Source organism: Acipenser ruthenus, chromosome 5, assembly GCF_902713425.1.
Source record: "Acipenser ruthenus chromosome 5, fAciRut3.2 maternal haplotype, whole genome shotgun sequence".
NCBI lineage: Eukaryota > Metazoa > Chordata > Actinopteri > Acipenseriformes > Acipenseridae > Acipenser > Acipenser ruthenus.
The window spans coordinates 77876786-77892708 of NC_081193.1; the positions used below are offsets into that span (position 1 = coordinate 77876786).

At 40.0% G+C, this 15923-nt stretch overlaps 1 protein-coding gene across 1 annotated transcript in view; it reads left to right on the top strand.

The window, feature by feature from the left end:
* Positions 1-15923, top strand: part of LOC117403128 (BRISC and BRCA1-A complex member 2) — a 113847-nt gene that overhangs the window by 38144 nt on the left and 59780 nt on the right. The gene's annotated exons all lie outside the window — the stretch shown is intronic.

Here is a 15923-nt window from a genome sequence, read left to right on the forward strand (position 1 = left end):
TTCAACCACCAGGGCGGCCTCAGGAACCCAGTCTCCATCGTGTGGCCTGCAACCTTTTGCTCTGGGCGCACAAGAACCTCCTCTGTCCTCTGCCCAGGGTGACAAACTGGGCAGAGGACCTCCTCTCAAGGGGAGTTCCCAGTAGCTCAGAGTAGAGGCTTTACCTTGGGAGAGGCTCGGGAGAGCAAGGATAGATGTCTTTGCCTACCAAGAATCAACTGTCCCCTATGGTTCTACATAATAGGAGGCGGGGTCCCGCTGGCAATAGATGCCTTGGCACACCGGTGGCACACCAATAGATGCTTTGGCACACAGGAGCATGCCGAAGCCCTGTAACCTGCTCAGTCAGGCACGGGGGGCCTTATGGCATCCCGACTAATTGAGCCTGCAGCTCTGGTCTGGCCCGTGAACGGCTGCATTTGAGCCATCTGGGTCTGTACTGCAGCATCCACGCATTCCCATTTGCTTAGACGTGTTGTCTGCCTTGTGGATTTGACCCCACGACCTGTCCCATGGCAGTAATACAGCAATTTTTGCAGGACCTGTTTGGTTAGGGGAATTCCCCCTCTACATTTAAAGGTCTATCTGGCAGCTATTTCAGCTTGCCATGTCACTCACTTCCTGGCGGGACAATTTTTGAAAGGAGCTCGGCAGCTTCAGCCGCCTATGAAGGACATTGTTCCTCGCTGGGGGCTTAACGTGGTGCTCAAAGCACACATGAAGCAGGTGAGTGAGAGAGGCAGCTCCATACGCTCTGCCCAGTGCGGACCCTGGCGTACTATGTTGACAGGACGAAAAGTTGGAGGCAGTCCAAACTATTTTTTGTCTGTTATGGGGCGAAGTCCCATGGTCAAGCCTTGTCTAAGCAGCGGCTGTCTAAGTGGATAACAGACACGGTCAGGACTGCCTATGAGCTGGCCAACTTGCCCCTTCCAGAAAAGCTCATAGCCCATTTCACCAGGGACATGGCAACATCATGGGCTTTATTCCGGGGTGCATCTGTCGAAGACATTTGCAGTGCAGTGGTATGGGCTACTCCCCATACCGTTACTAGGTTCTACAGACTTGTCTCTACCAGGTTTGCACATCTGGATTGTGCAATATTCGCCCATTCTTGGCAAAATTGTTCAAGCTCTGTCAAGTTGGATGGGGATCATTGGTGGACAGCAATCTTCAAGTCATGCCACAGGTTCTCAATCGGATACAAGTCCAAGCTCCATCCATTTTGCCCTCTACCCTGATAAGCTTCCCAGTCCCTGCCGACAAAAAGCATCCCCATAGCATGATGCTGCCACCACCATGCTTCACAGTAGCGATGGTGTTACCTGGGTGATTTGCTGTGTTGGGTTTGCGCCAGACATAACACTTTGCATTCAGGCCAAATAGTTCAATTTTTGTTTCTTCGGACCACAGAATCTTTTGCCACATCTTTTCAGAGTCTCCCACATGCCTTTTTGCAAATCCCAAGCAGGATTTTACATGGGCTTTTTTCAGAAATGGCTTCCTTCTTGCCACTCTTCCATACAGGCCAGATTTGTGGAGTACCTGAGCTATTGTTGACACATGGACAGTTTCTTCCATGTCTGCCATGGAACGCTGTAGGTCTTTCAGAGTTGTCATTGGCCTCTTGCTGGCTTCTCTGACCAATGCCCTTCTTACCCGGCTGCTCAGTTTGGGAGGACGGCCTGCTCTAAGCAGATTCTGGGTGGTGCCGTATACCTTCCACTTCTTAATGATCGACTTGACTGTGCGCCAAGGGATATTCAGTGCCTTTGAAATCTTTTTATACCCCTCCCCTGATCTGTGCCTTTCCACAACTTTATCCCAGATTGTTTTGAAAGCTCCTTGGTCTTCATGGTAGTATCTTTGCTTTGAATGCACTACCCAGCTGTGGGACCTTACAGAGACAGGTGTATTTAATCTGAAATAATGTGAACCACTTTTATTGCACACAGATGGACTCCATTTAATTTATTGTGTGAATTCTGAAGGCAGTTGGTTGCACCTGAGCTTATTTAGGAGTGCCATAGCAAAGGCGGTGAATACTTATCTAATGAAGACTTTTCAGGTTTTTATTTTTAATTGATTTGTTTTTTCAAACCCCCCCCCATTTTTTCACACATTGAAAGTGTTGAGTAGGTTGTGTAAATCAAAGGGAAAAAAATCCCATTTAAATGCATCACGATTTGAGGTTGTAACACAACAAACTGTGAAAACGTCTAAAGGGGGTGAATACTTACTATATGCACTGTATTATTTTAGGGGATGTTCTAATCATCTAAATAAGGAACTATATGTTAATTTTTACTACATATTAAAAATAGTCACATTTCATATTACTTTTTGAACCAATGTGGGACTGTTTTTTTCATGTGATTTGAAAGAGTTCCTACAGTAAAAAGCTTTTGGCCCTGTTTACCAGCCAAAACTTGCTTAATTTGAGGAAAGAACTCAGTTAGGCACATATACATGCCTCGACAAAGTACAGTTTGGACATTTAAACACCATTATCAAGTGCAAAGGAAATGGGAACATGTGCTGTCCTATTTTATTCTTGTTTTAGGGTTTTGACAATGGCCAACACACAAAGGATTTCTTGAAAGATATTTCACGTTTTCAGAAAACAAAACTGTGTTTGTGTTAAACTTTTTAAGGTCCAACACTTATTCATAAAATAAATACAAGGCATCTTACACAATAAACAACAAGATAATCCTGTCACTCATTTTTTTGTCATCAGTTTGATCTTGTAGCCATAAAGCCAACTTGAAAGAGCTTTAATAAATATTTAGACTTAAGGATCTGTCAAACTCAGGAAGTGTGACAGATCCTTAAGTACAAGTAGATAGTGCCAGAACAATTCTAGCAAGTGAAATTTGGAATGTGCAAGCATTGCTGTGCCAAGCAAGAACTACTGCACTTGTCTGGGAGAATATTTCATAGGTTTTACCATGATTAAACTATGCATTTACCATAATTTACATGGCTTTGCTTTACCTTAGGTCTCTGTTCTTTACAATCCTTACCTATGCTTTACCATACTTTAAATGTTACTATGGAAAGCTTTTGCAAGTAAGCAATAAGACCCTACAGGGTGGGTGTTGTTGGGTGGTGCCGGACCGCCCAAGAGCGTAATAAGGCCCAACAGCCACCCTGTAGGATCTTATTGTGCTTATAAAATGGGCAACTGTTATGAAAAAAAAAGAGAAATAAGTTTTGTGGTTTAATTGCGGATGAGTAGGTGGCTCAAGGATATATGTCCAGGTGAAAAGGCACTTTTTATTTTCTGGTCATCTATTGAAAGTTAATGTACCCCCCTGCCAAGGGTACTAGCCAATGAAATAAAAATCCAGTTTTCTAAGGGAAAGTAAACATCTTGTCAGAAGGACAGCTCCACCAACAGCGTTTGTTCTGGGCATTGGTGGAATTCTGGCCCTACTGAGCCATCAACACCACTTTCATAAACTCCAGCAACTAATATTCTTTGCTGGCCTACCATCCAAGTACAGTATTAACCATTCACGCATTGCTGAACTTTAGACATCTGAAACTATGCCAGTTCAGGCTGGTATGGCTGCCAACTGTGCTTCTACTGGTCAGTTTCTCAGAATGGTACAGCATGGTCTGCGAGTCACTGCTTGTGGGCAGTGAGTCACAGAAGTCTTAAGGACTCACACACATGTGGGCAGCATCTTTGGTTGAAAGGGGAATTCCCTGTCGGCAGTTTACTATTAGTACAATTTGTAAACAGGGAGGGAGAGATGGATGGAGAGAGGGGGGCAGTAAAGTACGGGTGTACCTGATGTTTGCTTTCAGAGTGCAGTCTTTAGGACAAACGTCCCCTTCAGCAGTTTAATATGCAAGGTGAGTGTAACAGACATGTCTACCTATTTGTGCAGCTCTCTGAGGACAGGAAGTGCCGGAGGGCTGTGGCACAGAGCCCACTATCAGCGTTTTCCTCTCTAATTCAAGATCAAAGGACAAATGGACCTATGGGCACTTTGTTACTTTACAATAATCAGAGGACAAGCTCATCAGACTGCTTTATCTGAGTAGATGCTTTATGTTGCTTTTGTTTCCTTGCATTAAAAGTGCAGCACCCAAAATGTATATTGTATTTATTTGTTTAATGGAGGACAAGGGGCAGCCCCCAATACATACAACTCTCACAACTTGCCTGTAACCTATTACACTAATATAAGTTGCCTGCCTTTCCTTACATTTTTGTGCCTTCACATCTTACCACCTTAACTCTCTCTATTTCCTTGACCCTCTCTGGCATGCATAAGCAATCCATTATTGAATCATATTCAGTGGTGGGAATGTCCTGAACCGAGGGGTGCTTATACTTTTGTAAATAATAATAATAATAATAATAATATTATTATTATTATTATTATTATTATTATTATTATTATTATTATTATTATTATTATTATTATTATGTATTTCTTAGCAGACACCCTTATCCAGAGTGACTTACAATTGTTACAAAATATCACAGTACAAAGTATCACATTACAAAATATCACATTACAGATAAATTACAGTAAAATCAGTAGAAAATAAGATCAAATTCAAATAAGAACAAAATAAAGTATACAGTAGATAATTACATTTAAGAGCTAGACTAAGAGCAGTTAACTTACTGTAAAAATATTTGCTTATATGAGTAAAGTTCATTAAGAGCACGCAGTAAGTACGACAAGTGGATGAGAACCATTTCAAATTAGAGCAATTACAAAAACGTGAATACGGATACCTATAAGAGTAAAATCAAGTACAAGATACAGGAAGCAGTTATAATTAAGAGCAGTAGTAGAATACAGCAAGGTATGGAGCAGTTCAGTACAAGTACATGCTGATGCCAGTACTGGTACAATTGGTTGCCATATAGTCCAGTATGGTCGAGAGTTGTGATGTTTACAGATGCTGTCTGAACAAGTGTGTCTTGAGGAGGTGCCGGAAGGTGGTCAGGGACTGAGCAGTCCTGATATCTGTGGGTAGGTAGTTCCATCACTGAGGGGCAAGGGTGGAGAAGGAGCGGTCTCTGGAAGTGGGGGAGTGGAGGAGGTTCCAGCTAAACTGCCGGTGGTGCAGGAGCGGAGGGGGCGAGAGGGGGTGTAGGGAGAAATGATAATCTGGAGATAGGAGGGAGAAGAAAGGTCGAGACAACGATAGGCGAGTACAAAAGTTTGAATTGTTTTGAATCCACCATCGCTACTTCTTCAGCACCACCTAGATCATAAGCCATTTGAGGTACACCTTACATATTTTCACTGGTATGAAAACTCCTTGGGCAAAATGCCACCTTGACTTGTGATCCAATCTTGGATGCTATATTGTAGTCCTGTGACTTTTTGGTTTCCAGATTATAAAGCCTAACACGTCAAGATAATGGCTTAATACTCACTTCAGTACTATTCTGTCATTCTTTTGGCCAGGATAGATTATTGTAGAAGAAGAAATAACCATTTTGTTGCAGTAATATCTAGTTACTTTATATTTGCAGGGCTATATTAACACTGCAGGCTAAATGTTTAGTGACCTTAACATTTATCTCTGACATTAATATGGCTGCCAGATCGAGGTCATTAAACTTCTTTGTAGCTTTCTGCATCACTGAGATTTTTATGTCGATTCAATTGACTTGAACAGTAGCATAGTTTTAGGTGTAAAGAAACTAAAATATACAGTTGGATGTTTTATTTTCATAAACAAGGGACATTTACAGGGATGGAAATAAGACTCCTATTGCATAGTAGTTTCGCGCCATCTAGCTTTTACTATAAGTTTGATTAGCCACAGTGTATACAGCTATGGCCATAAGTTTTACATCCCCCTAGAATTTTAGGATTCAGACATCATTTAAAAAAATTAATTAAATGAACATAATTTAGATAATTTATTTAACTTCATGTAATCAAAGACACTACAAAGTGTTTTAAGACTTCCTAATCCTCTCAGGCATGGATTCAATGAGGCGCTGAAACGGTCGAGTTATCCTTTAGATTCCTCCATGCAGCCTTTACACTTGATCCAAGTTCGTTTCAGTTGACTTTTCCTGATTTCCTGTCCTATCAGACGCCAAACATTCTTAATAGCATTGAGATCCTTTGAATTTCCAGGCCACATTTGAAGTGGTGTGATGCTGTTGTGTTCTAACCATGTCTTCACTTGTTTTGGATTGATGGGAAAGGGCTCCGTCATCTTGGAAGTAGAAATCACTGTTGTCAAAATGGTTCTGAGTCGTAGGGAGGAGGTGGTCTTGGAGTGTTTTCAGGTACCAGTCCTTGTTCATAACTGGCCCCTTGGATAAAATGTGTAGTGATCCTCTGCCTTTGGCAGAAAAGCATCCCAGATATGGACAGTTTGCAGATGGTTTCGAACTCTTAGTCCATGTTGTTTTCCAAAACAGCTGAAGGGGACTTACTTTGGCCCAGTCATCTTTGGTCCAGTCTTTGTATGTACAACAAAAATTCAGGTGATCGCTGATGTTTTTCTTGCGCAGGAATAATATGTATGTGTATAATATTATAGGAGGCAGTGTGGTCCAGTGGTTAAAGTCCAGGGCTTGTAACCAGAAGGTCACCAGTTCAAGTCCCACTCCTGCCACTGAATGACTCGCTGTGTAACCCTGAGCAAGTCACTTAACCTCTTTGTGCTCCATCCTACAATGTCCTATTGTAACTGACTGCATATAATGCACAGTTCACAGCCTACCTCTGTAAAGCGCTTTGTGATGGTGGTCCACTATGAAAGGCGCTATATAAAAATAAAGATATTATATATATATTATTATTCTATACATGGTTTCCTACATAAGGGTAGCTTGAGCAATTCAGATACTTACAGTAGTCTGTTAACGGAGCTAAAATCCATCACTTTACATGAATGATATAAACAAATGTTCAGATGCTAGTAATAAATCAACAATAGGCTACCCTACTTTTTTGTATAGTTTTTTTTTTCCATTTGGTCAAAGATGCTTGCCAGGGCCACTTTCAGCAGATCTCAGTTGTTGATAAAGAATTGCGTCGTACGGCCTTTAATTATAGTAAAAGGTTATGTCACAAGTGTGATCTTCACTGCTGAAATGTCGTGACGATATGGTACGACTGTTGAACATGTAAATTTGTGTGAGATGACTATTTACCTGCCCTTTTTAGCCATACATTTTTGGTTATAGCGTGAGGAATGTGTGTGATATGTGCTGCTACATCACATTCTCACAACAATGGAGTGAGAATCTGAAGTTTCTAAACTGCATGTCAGCCAAGCCTGTGATTCCTATGAGAGCACAAAGCTCATTTCACTGGTGACCACTGCCAGGATTAAAGCTTCCCACTGTGAAAGAAAAGTGTATGAACCCACACTGCTACACTAAGCCCCCTTCAGTATAGTTTCAGAATTGCACTGGTGGATTTTCTTGAGTGATAATCTTTTAATACCACTAGCTTTGAGAGTGGTTTGGTTTTCACATTGATAACTTCATCAGTAACATGCACTGTGAACAGTGTGCATCATTTATTTTTCAAACTGATTTATGCATTACAATCAATATATGGACCACTAGTCTCTTGGTTAAAAAAAAAAAATGGTAGTGAAAGAATAGGGGTTAGGTATTCAGGGTTTTTTCTGTGAGCCCCGCGATATGGAGTATTTATTGAGTCCGAATAAATACATTAATAAATCAAAACCTAAGTGAAGCAGCCCACAGGGAAGGAAGGGCTGCAGGGAAATGGTTGCGATATAGAGGTGCAGATGTGAAAGTAGTCTTATCAGCTACTAGGAATGGGCAGTTCAAACCCCTTTGACGTCACCTGTGGTTTTGTCAGCACTGGGCCACAGGAAACGGCTGCCTCAGCCGGAAAGGCGACAAATAACCACAAGATGTGTTGCCCACCTGTCCCTTTGTTTTTTCATTGGCTGTAATAATGCTTATTGGGCTTTTCGGGTCGGTTTTGACTGGCTTTGTTTTGCGTAATGGCTTTTTCTGAAAAAAGAGCTTCGCTGAGCGTGGTCTTGGCAGTCGCCATTGCAGAAACTGATTCTTGGGAATAAAAAGAAGAACACATTTCCAAGTCAGTTGTTCTGTACCAAAATGGAAAATACTTGCAGTGCCAGAGATCAGAGATGTATCCTGTTTGATGCCTCTTATTTGAATTTTTTTTTTTTTTTTTTTTTTTTTTTTTTTACTTTATTCAAATGTTAACTAAACAGAATATATTGGCTAGCTTTGTGGCTGTATTAAGGGGTGTGCTGTGTATATTGAAGGGGTTGTAGTCAGTTTTAGAGGAATAGAGTCCCCCAGAGCTACAAGTTGAGCCTTTTAAAAGCTGAGCTGCTCAATACGCAGAAGACCTTCGTTAACCCAGGATGGCAAGGCCCTGGAGGGTCCTCTTTTCCCGCTGGGCCTTGTCAGCTCTATGCTCCTTCATTAACATGAAATGCACTTATAACAATAATAATAATAATGAGGGGGTACAAACTAATTAATTAATTTCATCATCTTTACATTTCCATATTAGTGAGGCAGCAGCAAGCTGATAAAGCTGAGGGTTAACTGAATCCTTAGGGCATATAAATGTTGTCTTTTTCTGAGATTTTTTTTTTTATTGTTTTTATTATTTTATTATATATTATCTTTTGTACTTCTAAATAAAATGCCAGCCAGGTTTTCATGTGAGGGACAAGCTTTGACAAAATTTAGGATTGAGACATTAATTAAAAAAAAAAAACAAACAAAAAAAAAAAAGAAAACATATAAACTAATTTAGATATTTTATTTAACATCATGTAATCAGAGAAATGAGATCGCAAAAATCTACCTGAAGCCATAATAGTAGTACAGTGAGAGCGAAATGTCACATTTTTCAATTTTTGTCAGTTTTTCAGTTTTTTTTGGCAAACTGAGTTAATTAATAACAATTAATAACAACTGCCTTTAATTGCGTGTGACGTCAGTAGCATGGCTCGGCTCTGCAGTGGAAAAACAACCCCACACTCCCCTTAATTGCACGGTTAGGGCTCGGTACGGACCCGGCGAGGCTTGGTTGCACAGTGGAAAAGAAGCATTAGTAAAGCATGCTCAGTGTAGAGTAAGTACATAGTAGGAGATGGAAAAGACTGGGGTCACAGATCTGATGCTTTTGTGTTACCTGTAACTTCCCTCTTTTGAGTACAGTTTCTGATTAAACACAGTTCTGGGCTGTACTGTAGGTGTGGTTACTCCCAGTGTGAGCTCAGCACTGGGCAGTGGAAAGGTTGCTTTGTTTGTTCCTTGATGTGGATGATGGGGGCGAGGGTGCAGGGCCACTGTTTAAAGGGCACCAATGACCATCTCTGACTAATAACTGTCATTACTGTGATGCATGATTAGCAGTTCAGACAGCTATAAGCAGCAGGGTTATACCAAAATATTTCAGAGGACTAAATTAGTACTGTGGAATATTATAGCAGAACTTTGTTTTTTAGCTGTCTGAAAAAAGAGTGAGAAGATAACAAGTTCTGACACCTGATTGGCTGAGCTATTAATGGCTTTATCTTGGAAATGGCTTGGCTGAAATGTTGCATGAGAATTACTTATGAGATGAGGATGAAAAATTGAGAAAGGCCTTAATAATAGGGCAGCAGTGTGGAGTAGTGGTTAGGGCTCTGGACTCTTGACCGGAGGGTCGTGGGTTCAATCCCAGGTGGGGGACACTGCTGTTGTACCCTTGAGCAAGGTACTTTACCTTGATTGCTCCAGTAAAAACCCAACTAATTTAGATATTTTATTTAACATCATGTAATCAGAGAAATGAGATCGCAAAAATCTACCTGAAGCCATAATAGTAGTACAGTGAGAGCGAAATGTCACATTTTTCAATTTTTGTCAGTTTTTCATAACTATATGGAAAACAAGAAAGCAGTATGTAATTCAGTATGTTAACGTAACATTATTGAGCAGGTTTCATTCAACTTTAAGAAGCAAAATGTGTTACGGTGATGCAGAACTTTTGGCCATGCTGTAACTGTAGGTGAGCCTTCTGTGTACTCAAAAATCGTAAAGAAGGCCCGTTGTTAACAGTCCAGTATGTATGCATCTCCTAATGGTAGATTTTCATATGGGGACACTAGCTGACACCCATTTTGGAAACCTACTTACTGTAGGTAGCCACTTGAAGAAGCTCTGAATTAAAAAGATAGCAAAGGGAATATCATTTTATATTAGATTCTTTTAATGAATCTGAAGATCCAGTGAAATGTGAGAATCAGAACAGGAATAGATTGTAAATATGACACACTTACATTTGTACATGTACACACTGTGTTTCAGTGGGTGTAGGTCAAGGTGATATATTTTTTCCTGATGCTGGTTGCTAAAAAATGTGTTTAAAGCTATATAGGCAATATACCCTGTGTCTGTGTGTACAGCGGTTTATGTTAAAGTGGATTTTCCCTAGTCACCTACACATAAAACACAACATTATTTGATGTATTTATTTATTTGATCACTTTGTGGATACAGTGTTGGTGGAGCACTAAGTTACAAGACATACAGTATATACATATAGATTGATGTAGAGATTTACTCTTTTTTGTCTATTAAAAATACAAGAGAAGCCATGGATGTGCACTGTCATCAGCAGTGGTAACTATAGTTTGATTCAAAGATGTTAAAATAAGTGTGTTTCCAACCACTAAACCCCATTCCCAACCTCATCCCCATTCCCAAACCCCATTTGTTCTGTGCTGTTCCAGCAATTACCTTCCCCTCCTTCCTCAAGCAGATTCATTTCAGTCTCAGTTTCTTTGTGGGCAGATAGAAGTGTTTAGGAAGATCTGCAGTCGTGCGTCAGAAATGAAAGTTTTTTTTTAATTTATTTTTTTTAATTTTAGTATTTTTGCTTTTACATATTTACAATGTGGCTAACAGTATACATTCTTTGTCATACAATGATACAAGATATATATATATATATATATATATATAAAAATAAGGCAGACAAAACAATAAATAATAATAAAAAAAACAGCAATTGTGGTCATGGTAGCCTTATGCAGTGCTTTGCATTCAATATCACAGACATCCCTTCAATATTAAGTCTGAGGGAGCAGGTCCAATATATTTAAAAAATGATCCCAAATTCTATGGAAATGTTCTATCTTGTTAGCCTCGACAAAGCATAACCTTTCGAGTGGCAGCATACTGTAGATGGCTTTATACCACTGCAGAATTGTAGGTGAACTATCTGAAATCCAATTTGTCAGGATGCATTTTCTCGCCATTACAAGAAGCCCCCTTATGAGTTTGTCCATTTCACAATGTACATTCAGGGGAGCTCCTAAAATGAGCACTAGCGGGTCACTCCAATCGCATACCACAAATATTCTTGACTTCCCTACATATTCTATCCCAAAATTGTTTTAGATGAGAACAGAACCAAATACAGTGTAAGTATGTCCCAGGTGCCTTTTTACACCTTGTGCATACTTGTGACTTTTGTGTGTTAAATTTGTGTAATTTATAAGGAGTGAAATGCAATTTTAAATTGCCTTTCTGTTGTATGGTTACTTGTCAATTTTGAATGTATCCGGTTGATAATATCTTCCCAGGTTTCATTATCTATTGTTATGTTTAGCTCCTGCTCCCATCCCAGCCTACTCACCCCACAATCCAGTGTAGTTACCGAATACAAAGCATCATAACATCTTGATATAAAGTGTTTAGTTACCTTGTCAGTAGTTAACAATTTTTCTATAATTGCAAGGGTGTAGTGAGAGGCATTCCTTGTAAGATTAGAAGTGACATAGTGTCTGATTTGCAAATACCTAAAAAAATGCTGCAAAGGGATATTAAATTGCTCTCCCAGCTGGACAAAGGATTTCAGGCAGTTATTCCCCCAAAGGTCACACACAAACGTTATCCCACTTTTATCCCAAAGCTTATAGCCAGCATCTGACAGACCTGGTTTAGAACTCGGTTTCCCCACTATTACAGCCAATAATTGACCGAACCCTTCCTTGTTATGATACCTTTTAATTTCTTGCCATACCCTTAATGTGTTGCTCAGAATGACATTTCCCCCGACCAGCTTTTTTCCATTGTTTTTCTTTCATTATTAGTAAGCATGTCAGATATAACAGGTTTTACTACATCAGACTCTATAGCCAACCATGTACAGTCTGCACTGTGTGCAAACCATTCTCTGATGAATTTCAAATGTACAGCCCAATTATAAAATTTAAAATTAGGGATTGCCAGACCACCCATTTTTATTGGTAGTTGTAATTTTTTGAGCTGGTATCTTGGTTTCTTCCCCGCCCATAGAAATGTTCTCACTGCCTGATGTATATTTTTTTAAATCCTTGCTCAGTAGTGGTATAGATATCATTTGAAGGGCATATAAGATTCTGGGCAGCACATTCATTTTAATTATTCCTGCACTTCCCATAAGGGACAGAGGTAGGGAAGTCCATCTTTCTAAGTCTTTTTTAACTTTATTAATTAATGGGTAAACATTATCCCTACATAAATTTCCCAAGCACGGAGATACCCATATTCCCAAATATGTCATGCCTCTTGGAGACCACTGAAAAGGCGCCAAAGGCAGGGGGTTAGCCTGAGAGGAGTTTATTGGCATAATCAATGATTTATTAAAATGAATCTTGTGTCCCACAAAGGCTCCAAAGGATTCGATCACCTCCACAAGTCTAGGTATTGAGATATGAGGTTTAGTCAAAAAAAGTATGATATCGTCTGCATACAGAGATAGATGGTGGAGATATATTTGCTGATCTGAGTGAGGGAGGCAGAGTACCTTTCTGAGATGCATCGTTAAACATAAGCCAAGGCTGATTAAGAAGAGGAAAGAAAGTTTTATAGAATTCTATTCCAAATCCATCAGGGCCTGGGGATTTGTTATTATTTAAACATTGTATTGCTTATGTAAGCTCAGTTTTGAATAGGGGCTCCTCCAGGCTACATCTCTCTTGTAAATATATTTAAAAAGACATTTTTAAATGTATTTACAAAATATAGCGATACAAGATACAACTGTACCGTTGGTCTATTAATTTTTGAACACCATTGTTTGCGCATCTTTTGGCAAACTGAGTTAATTAATAACAATTAATAACAACTGCCTTTAATTGCGTGTGACGTCAGTAGCATGGCTCGGCTCTGCAGTGGAAAAACAACCCCACACTCCCCTTAATTGCACGGTTAGGGCTCGGTACGGACCCGGCGAGGCTTGGTTGCACAGTGGAAAAGAAGCATTAGTAAAGCATGCTCAGTGTAGAGTAAGTACATAGTAGGAGATGGAAAAGACTGGGGTCACAGATCTGATGCTTTTGTGTTACCTGTAACTTCCCTCTTTTGAGTACAGTTTCTGATTAAACACAGTTCTGGGCTGTACTGTAGGTGTGGTTACTCCCAGTGTGAGCTCAGCACTGGGCAGTGGAAAGGTTGCTTTGTTTGTTCCTTGATGTTGATGATGGGGGCGAGGGTGCAGGGCCACTGTTTAAAGGGCACCAATGACCATCTCTGACTAATAACTGTCATTACTGTGATGCATGATTAGCAGTTCAGACAGCTATAAGCAGCAGGGTTATACCAAAATATTTCAGAGGACTAAATTAGTACTGTGGTATATTATAGCAGAACATTGTTTTTTAGCTGTCTGAAAAAAGACTGAGTGTGAGAAGATAACAAGTTCTGACACCTGATTGGCTGAGCTATTAAAGGCTTTATCTTAGAAATGGCTTGGCCGAAAGGTTGCATGAGAATTACTTATGAGATGAGGATGAAAAATTGAGAAAGGCCTTAATAATAGGGCAGCAGTGTGGAGTAGTGGTTAGGGCTCTGGACTCTTGACCGGAGGGTCGTGGGTTCAATCCCAGGTGGGGGACACTGCTGTTGTACCCTTGAGCAAGGTACTTTACCTAGATTGCTCCAGTAAAAACCCAACTGTATAAATGGGTAATTGTATGTAAAAAATAATGTGTAAAAATAATGTAATTGTATGTAAAATAAATAAATAAATAAATAAATAAATAAATAAATAATAATAATAATAATAATAAAATAAATAAATAATGTGATATCTTGTAACAATTGTAAGTCACCCTGGATAAGGGTGTCTGCTAAGAAATAAATAATAATAATAATAATAATAATAATAATAATAATAATAATAATAATAATGGGTAGGACCACATAGCTCCCAGCATGTTGTTAGAGTGGATGCTGGCATGTCATGTCCTTGGTTGAAGAATGTTTGGGTTGGTTTTCTACAACGGTTGTCATTCCGGGAACTGTCATGAGTCTGTCTTGATAACAGGTCCAGCATATTGCATGTCACGTGACCGCAAACATTTGCATGTAATGTGTTTATTGAAACCATTTTAATTTGAGAAGGAATGCTGTTCTGAGGTGCTTTTAGTGGCTGTGTTTTAGAGGGAGTTGTACTGATTTATTAGGGAAGGCTCTGCCAGGTTCTGGGCAGTGACAGCCCTCCCTGTTGCAGCATGTCAGCGGTGCAGCCCTGATCTCGTCACAGCACAGGAAACCACAGCCAGCAGGTACAGGACAAGTTAGCACAGCACTCCCTGGGATCAGGTCCCTGCCTGGCTGGATTATCAACTTGTAATCGCTGTACATTAAAGTGTAAGTAGATGTTGATGGGTTTTATACTACAGCAGTGCTCATCAAGGCTGTGCCAGTGTTGTGCCCACTCTGACGGCAGCTGACAAAATCTGGAATACTGCAATATAGATTATTATTATTATTATTATTATTATTATTATTATTTATTTCTTAGCAGACGCCCTTATCCAGGGCGACTTACAATTGTTACAACATATCACATTATACATTATTTCACATTATACAGATATCACATTATTTTTACATACAATTACCCATTTATACAGTTGGGTTTTTACTGGAGCAATCTAGGTAAAGTACCTTGCTCAAGGGTACAACAGCAGTGTCCCCCACTGGGGATTGAACCCACAACCCTCCGGTCAAGAGTCCAGAGCCCTAACCACTACTCCACACTGCTGCCAGTGTGGAGTAGACAGGAAATAATAAGGGGAAATAAAGACATTACAATAAACTACTCTGTGCTCTCCAACTCCTGTATTTGAATGTAATCTGATTTAGCATTTTGTAAATCCACTAAAAGTTCCTCTATTTAATTTTTTTTTAATTGAAGAATTTTTTTTTTTTTTTTAATCGGATCAGACTTTTACAATGTTGACAAAATATTCACTTCAGTTGACTAAGCAGGTACTAATAAAGGACAGACACTCATGCACTCCTTGACAAACCAACCTTGATTAGAGGGAACTGTGGCGCTTTTGTGCCCTGAAGGGGTTAACATCACTAAGCAGTGGATGGTGGGTGCACAAAGCAAGAGCTGCTCCTGTAATGGAAAGAGGGGCTTGGATGACTCACAGAGCTACTTGTTTGAACACTTTGATTATTGACCAATTGAGGGTGTACACCTAATAATGTGGGTTAGGCCTGTCAACACTGCACTTCCGCCCAGCTCCCTGCAGTGTAGGCGGGCACAAGAGGTAAAAGATGTGTAATGTCTAAGCAGTGATAACTAAAAAGGAGGGGACTTCCAGAAATTATAGACAAAAACCAGTAGGTAATTCTGAGTAAGCAACATAAGTCACCAAGAGCCCAAAGACCATTGCAGCATCCCCCAGCCACAATCGGCAGGTCAGCAGGACCAGGATTCGAACCAGAGGTGCTCCTGATCACGTGACTCACTCTTAACTCCATGCGATTGTGCCGTTTTACTATTTAATGCTTCAGTCTGGGTCATGCATCATTGATTTAACGTCTAAACAAGGTCAAACTCGCCTTGTCCCGCACAGCTGTACTTCCCACCTGACACCTTCCCCCAAATCATGCACAGTACCAA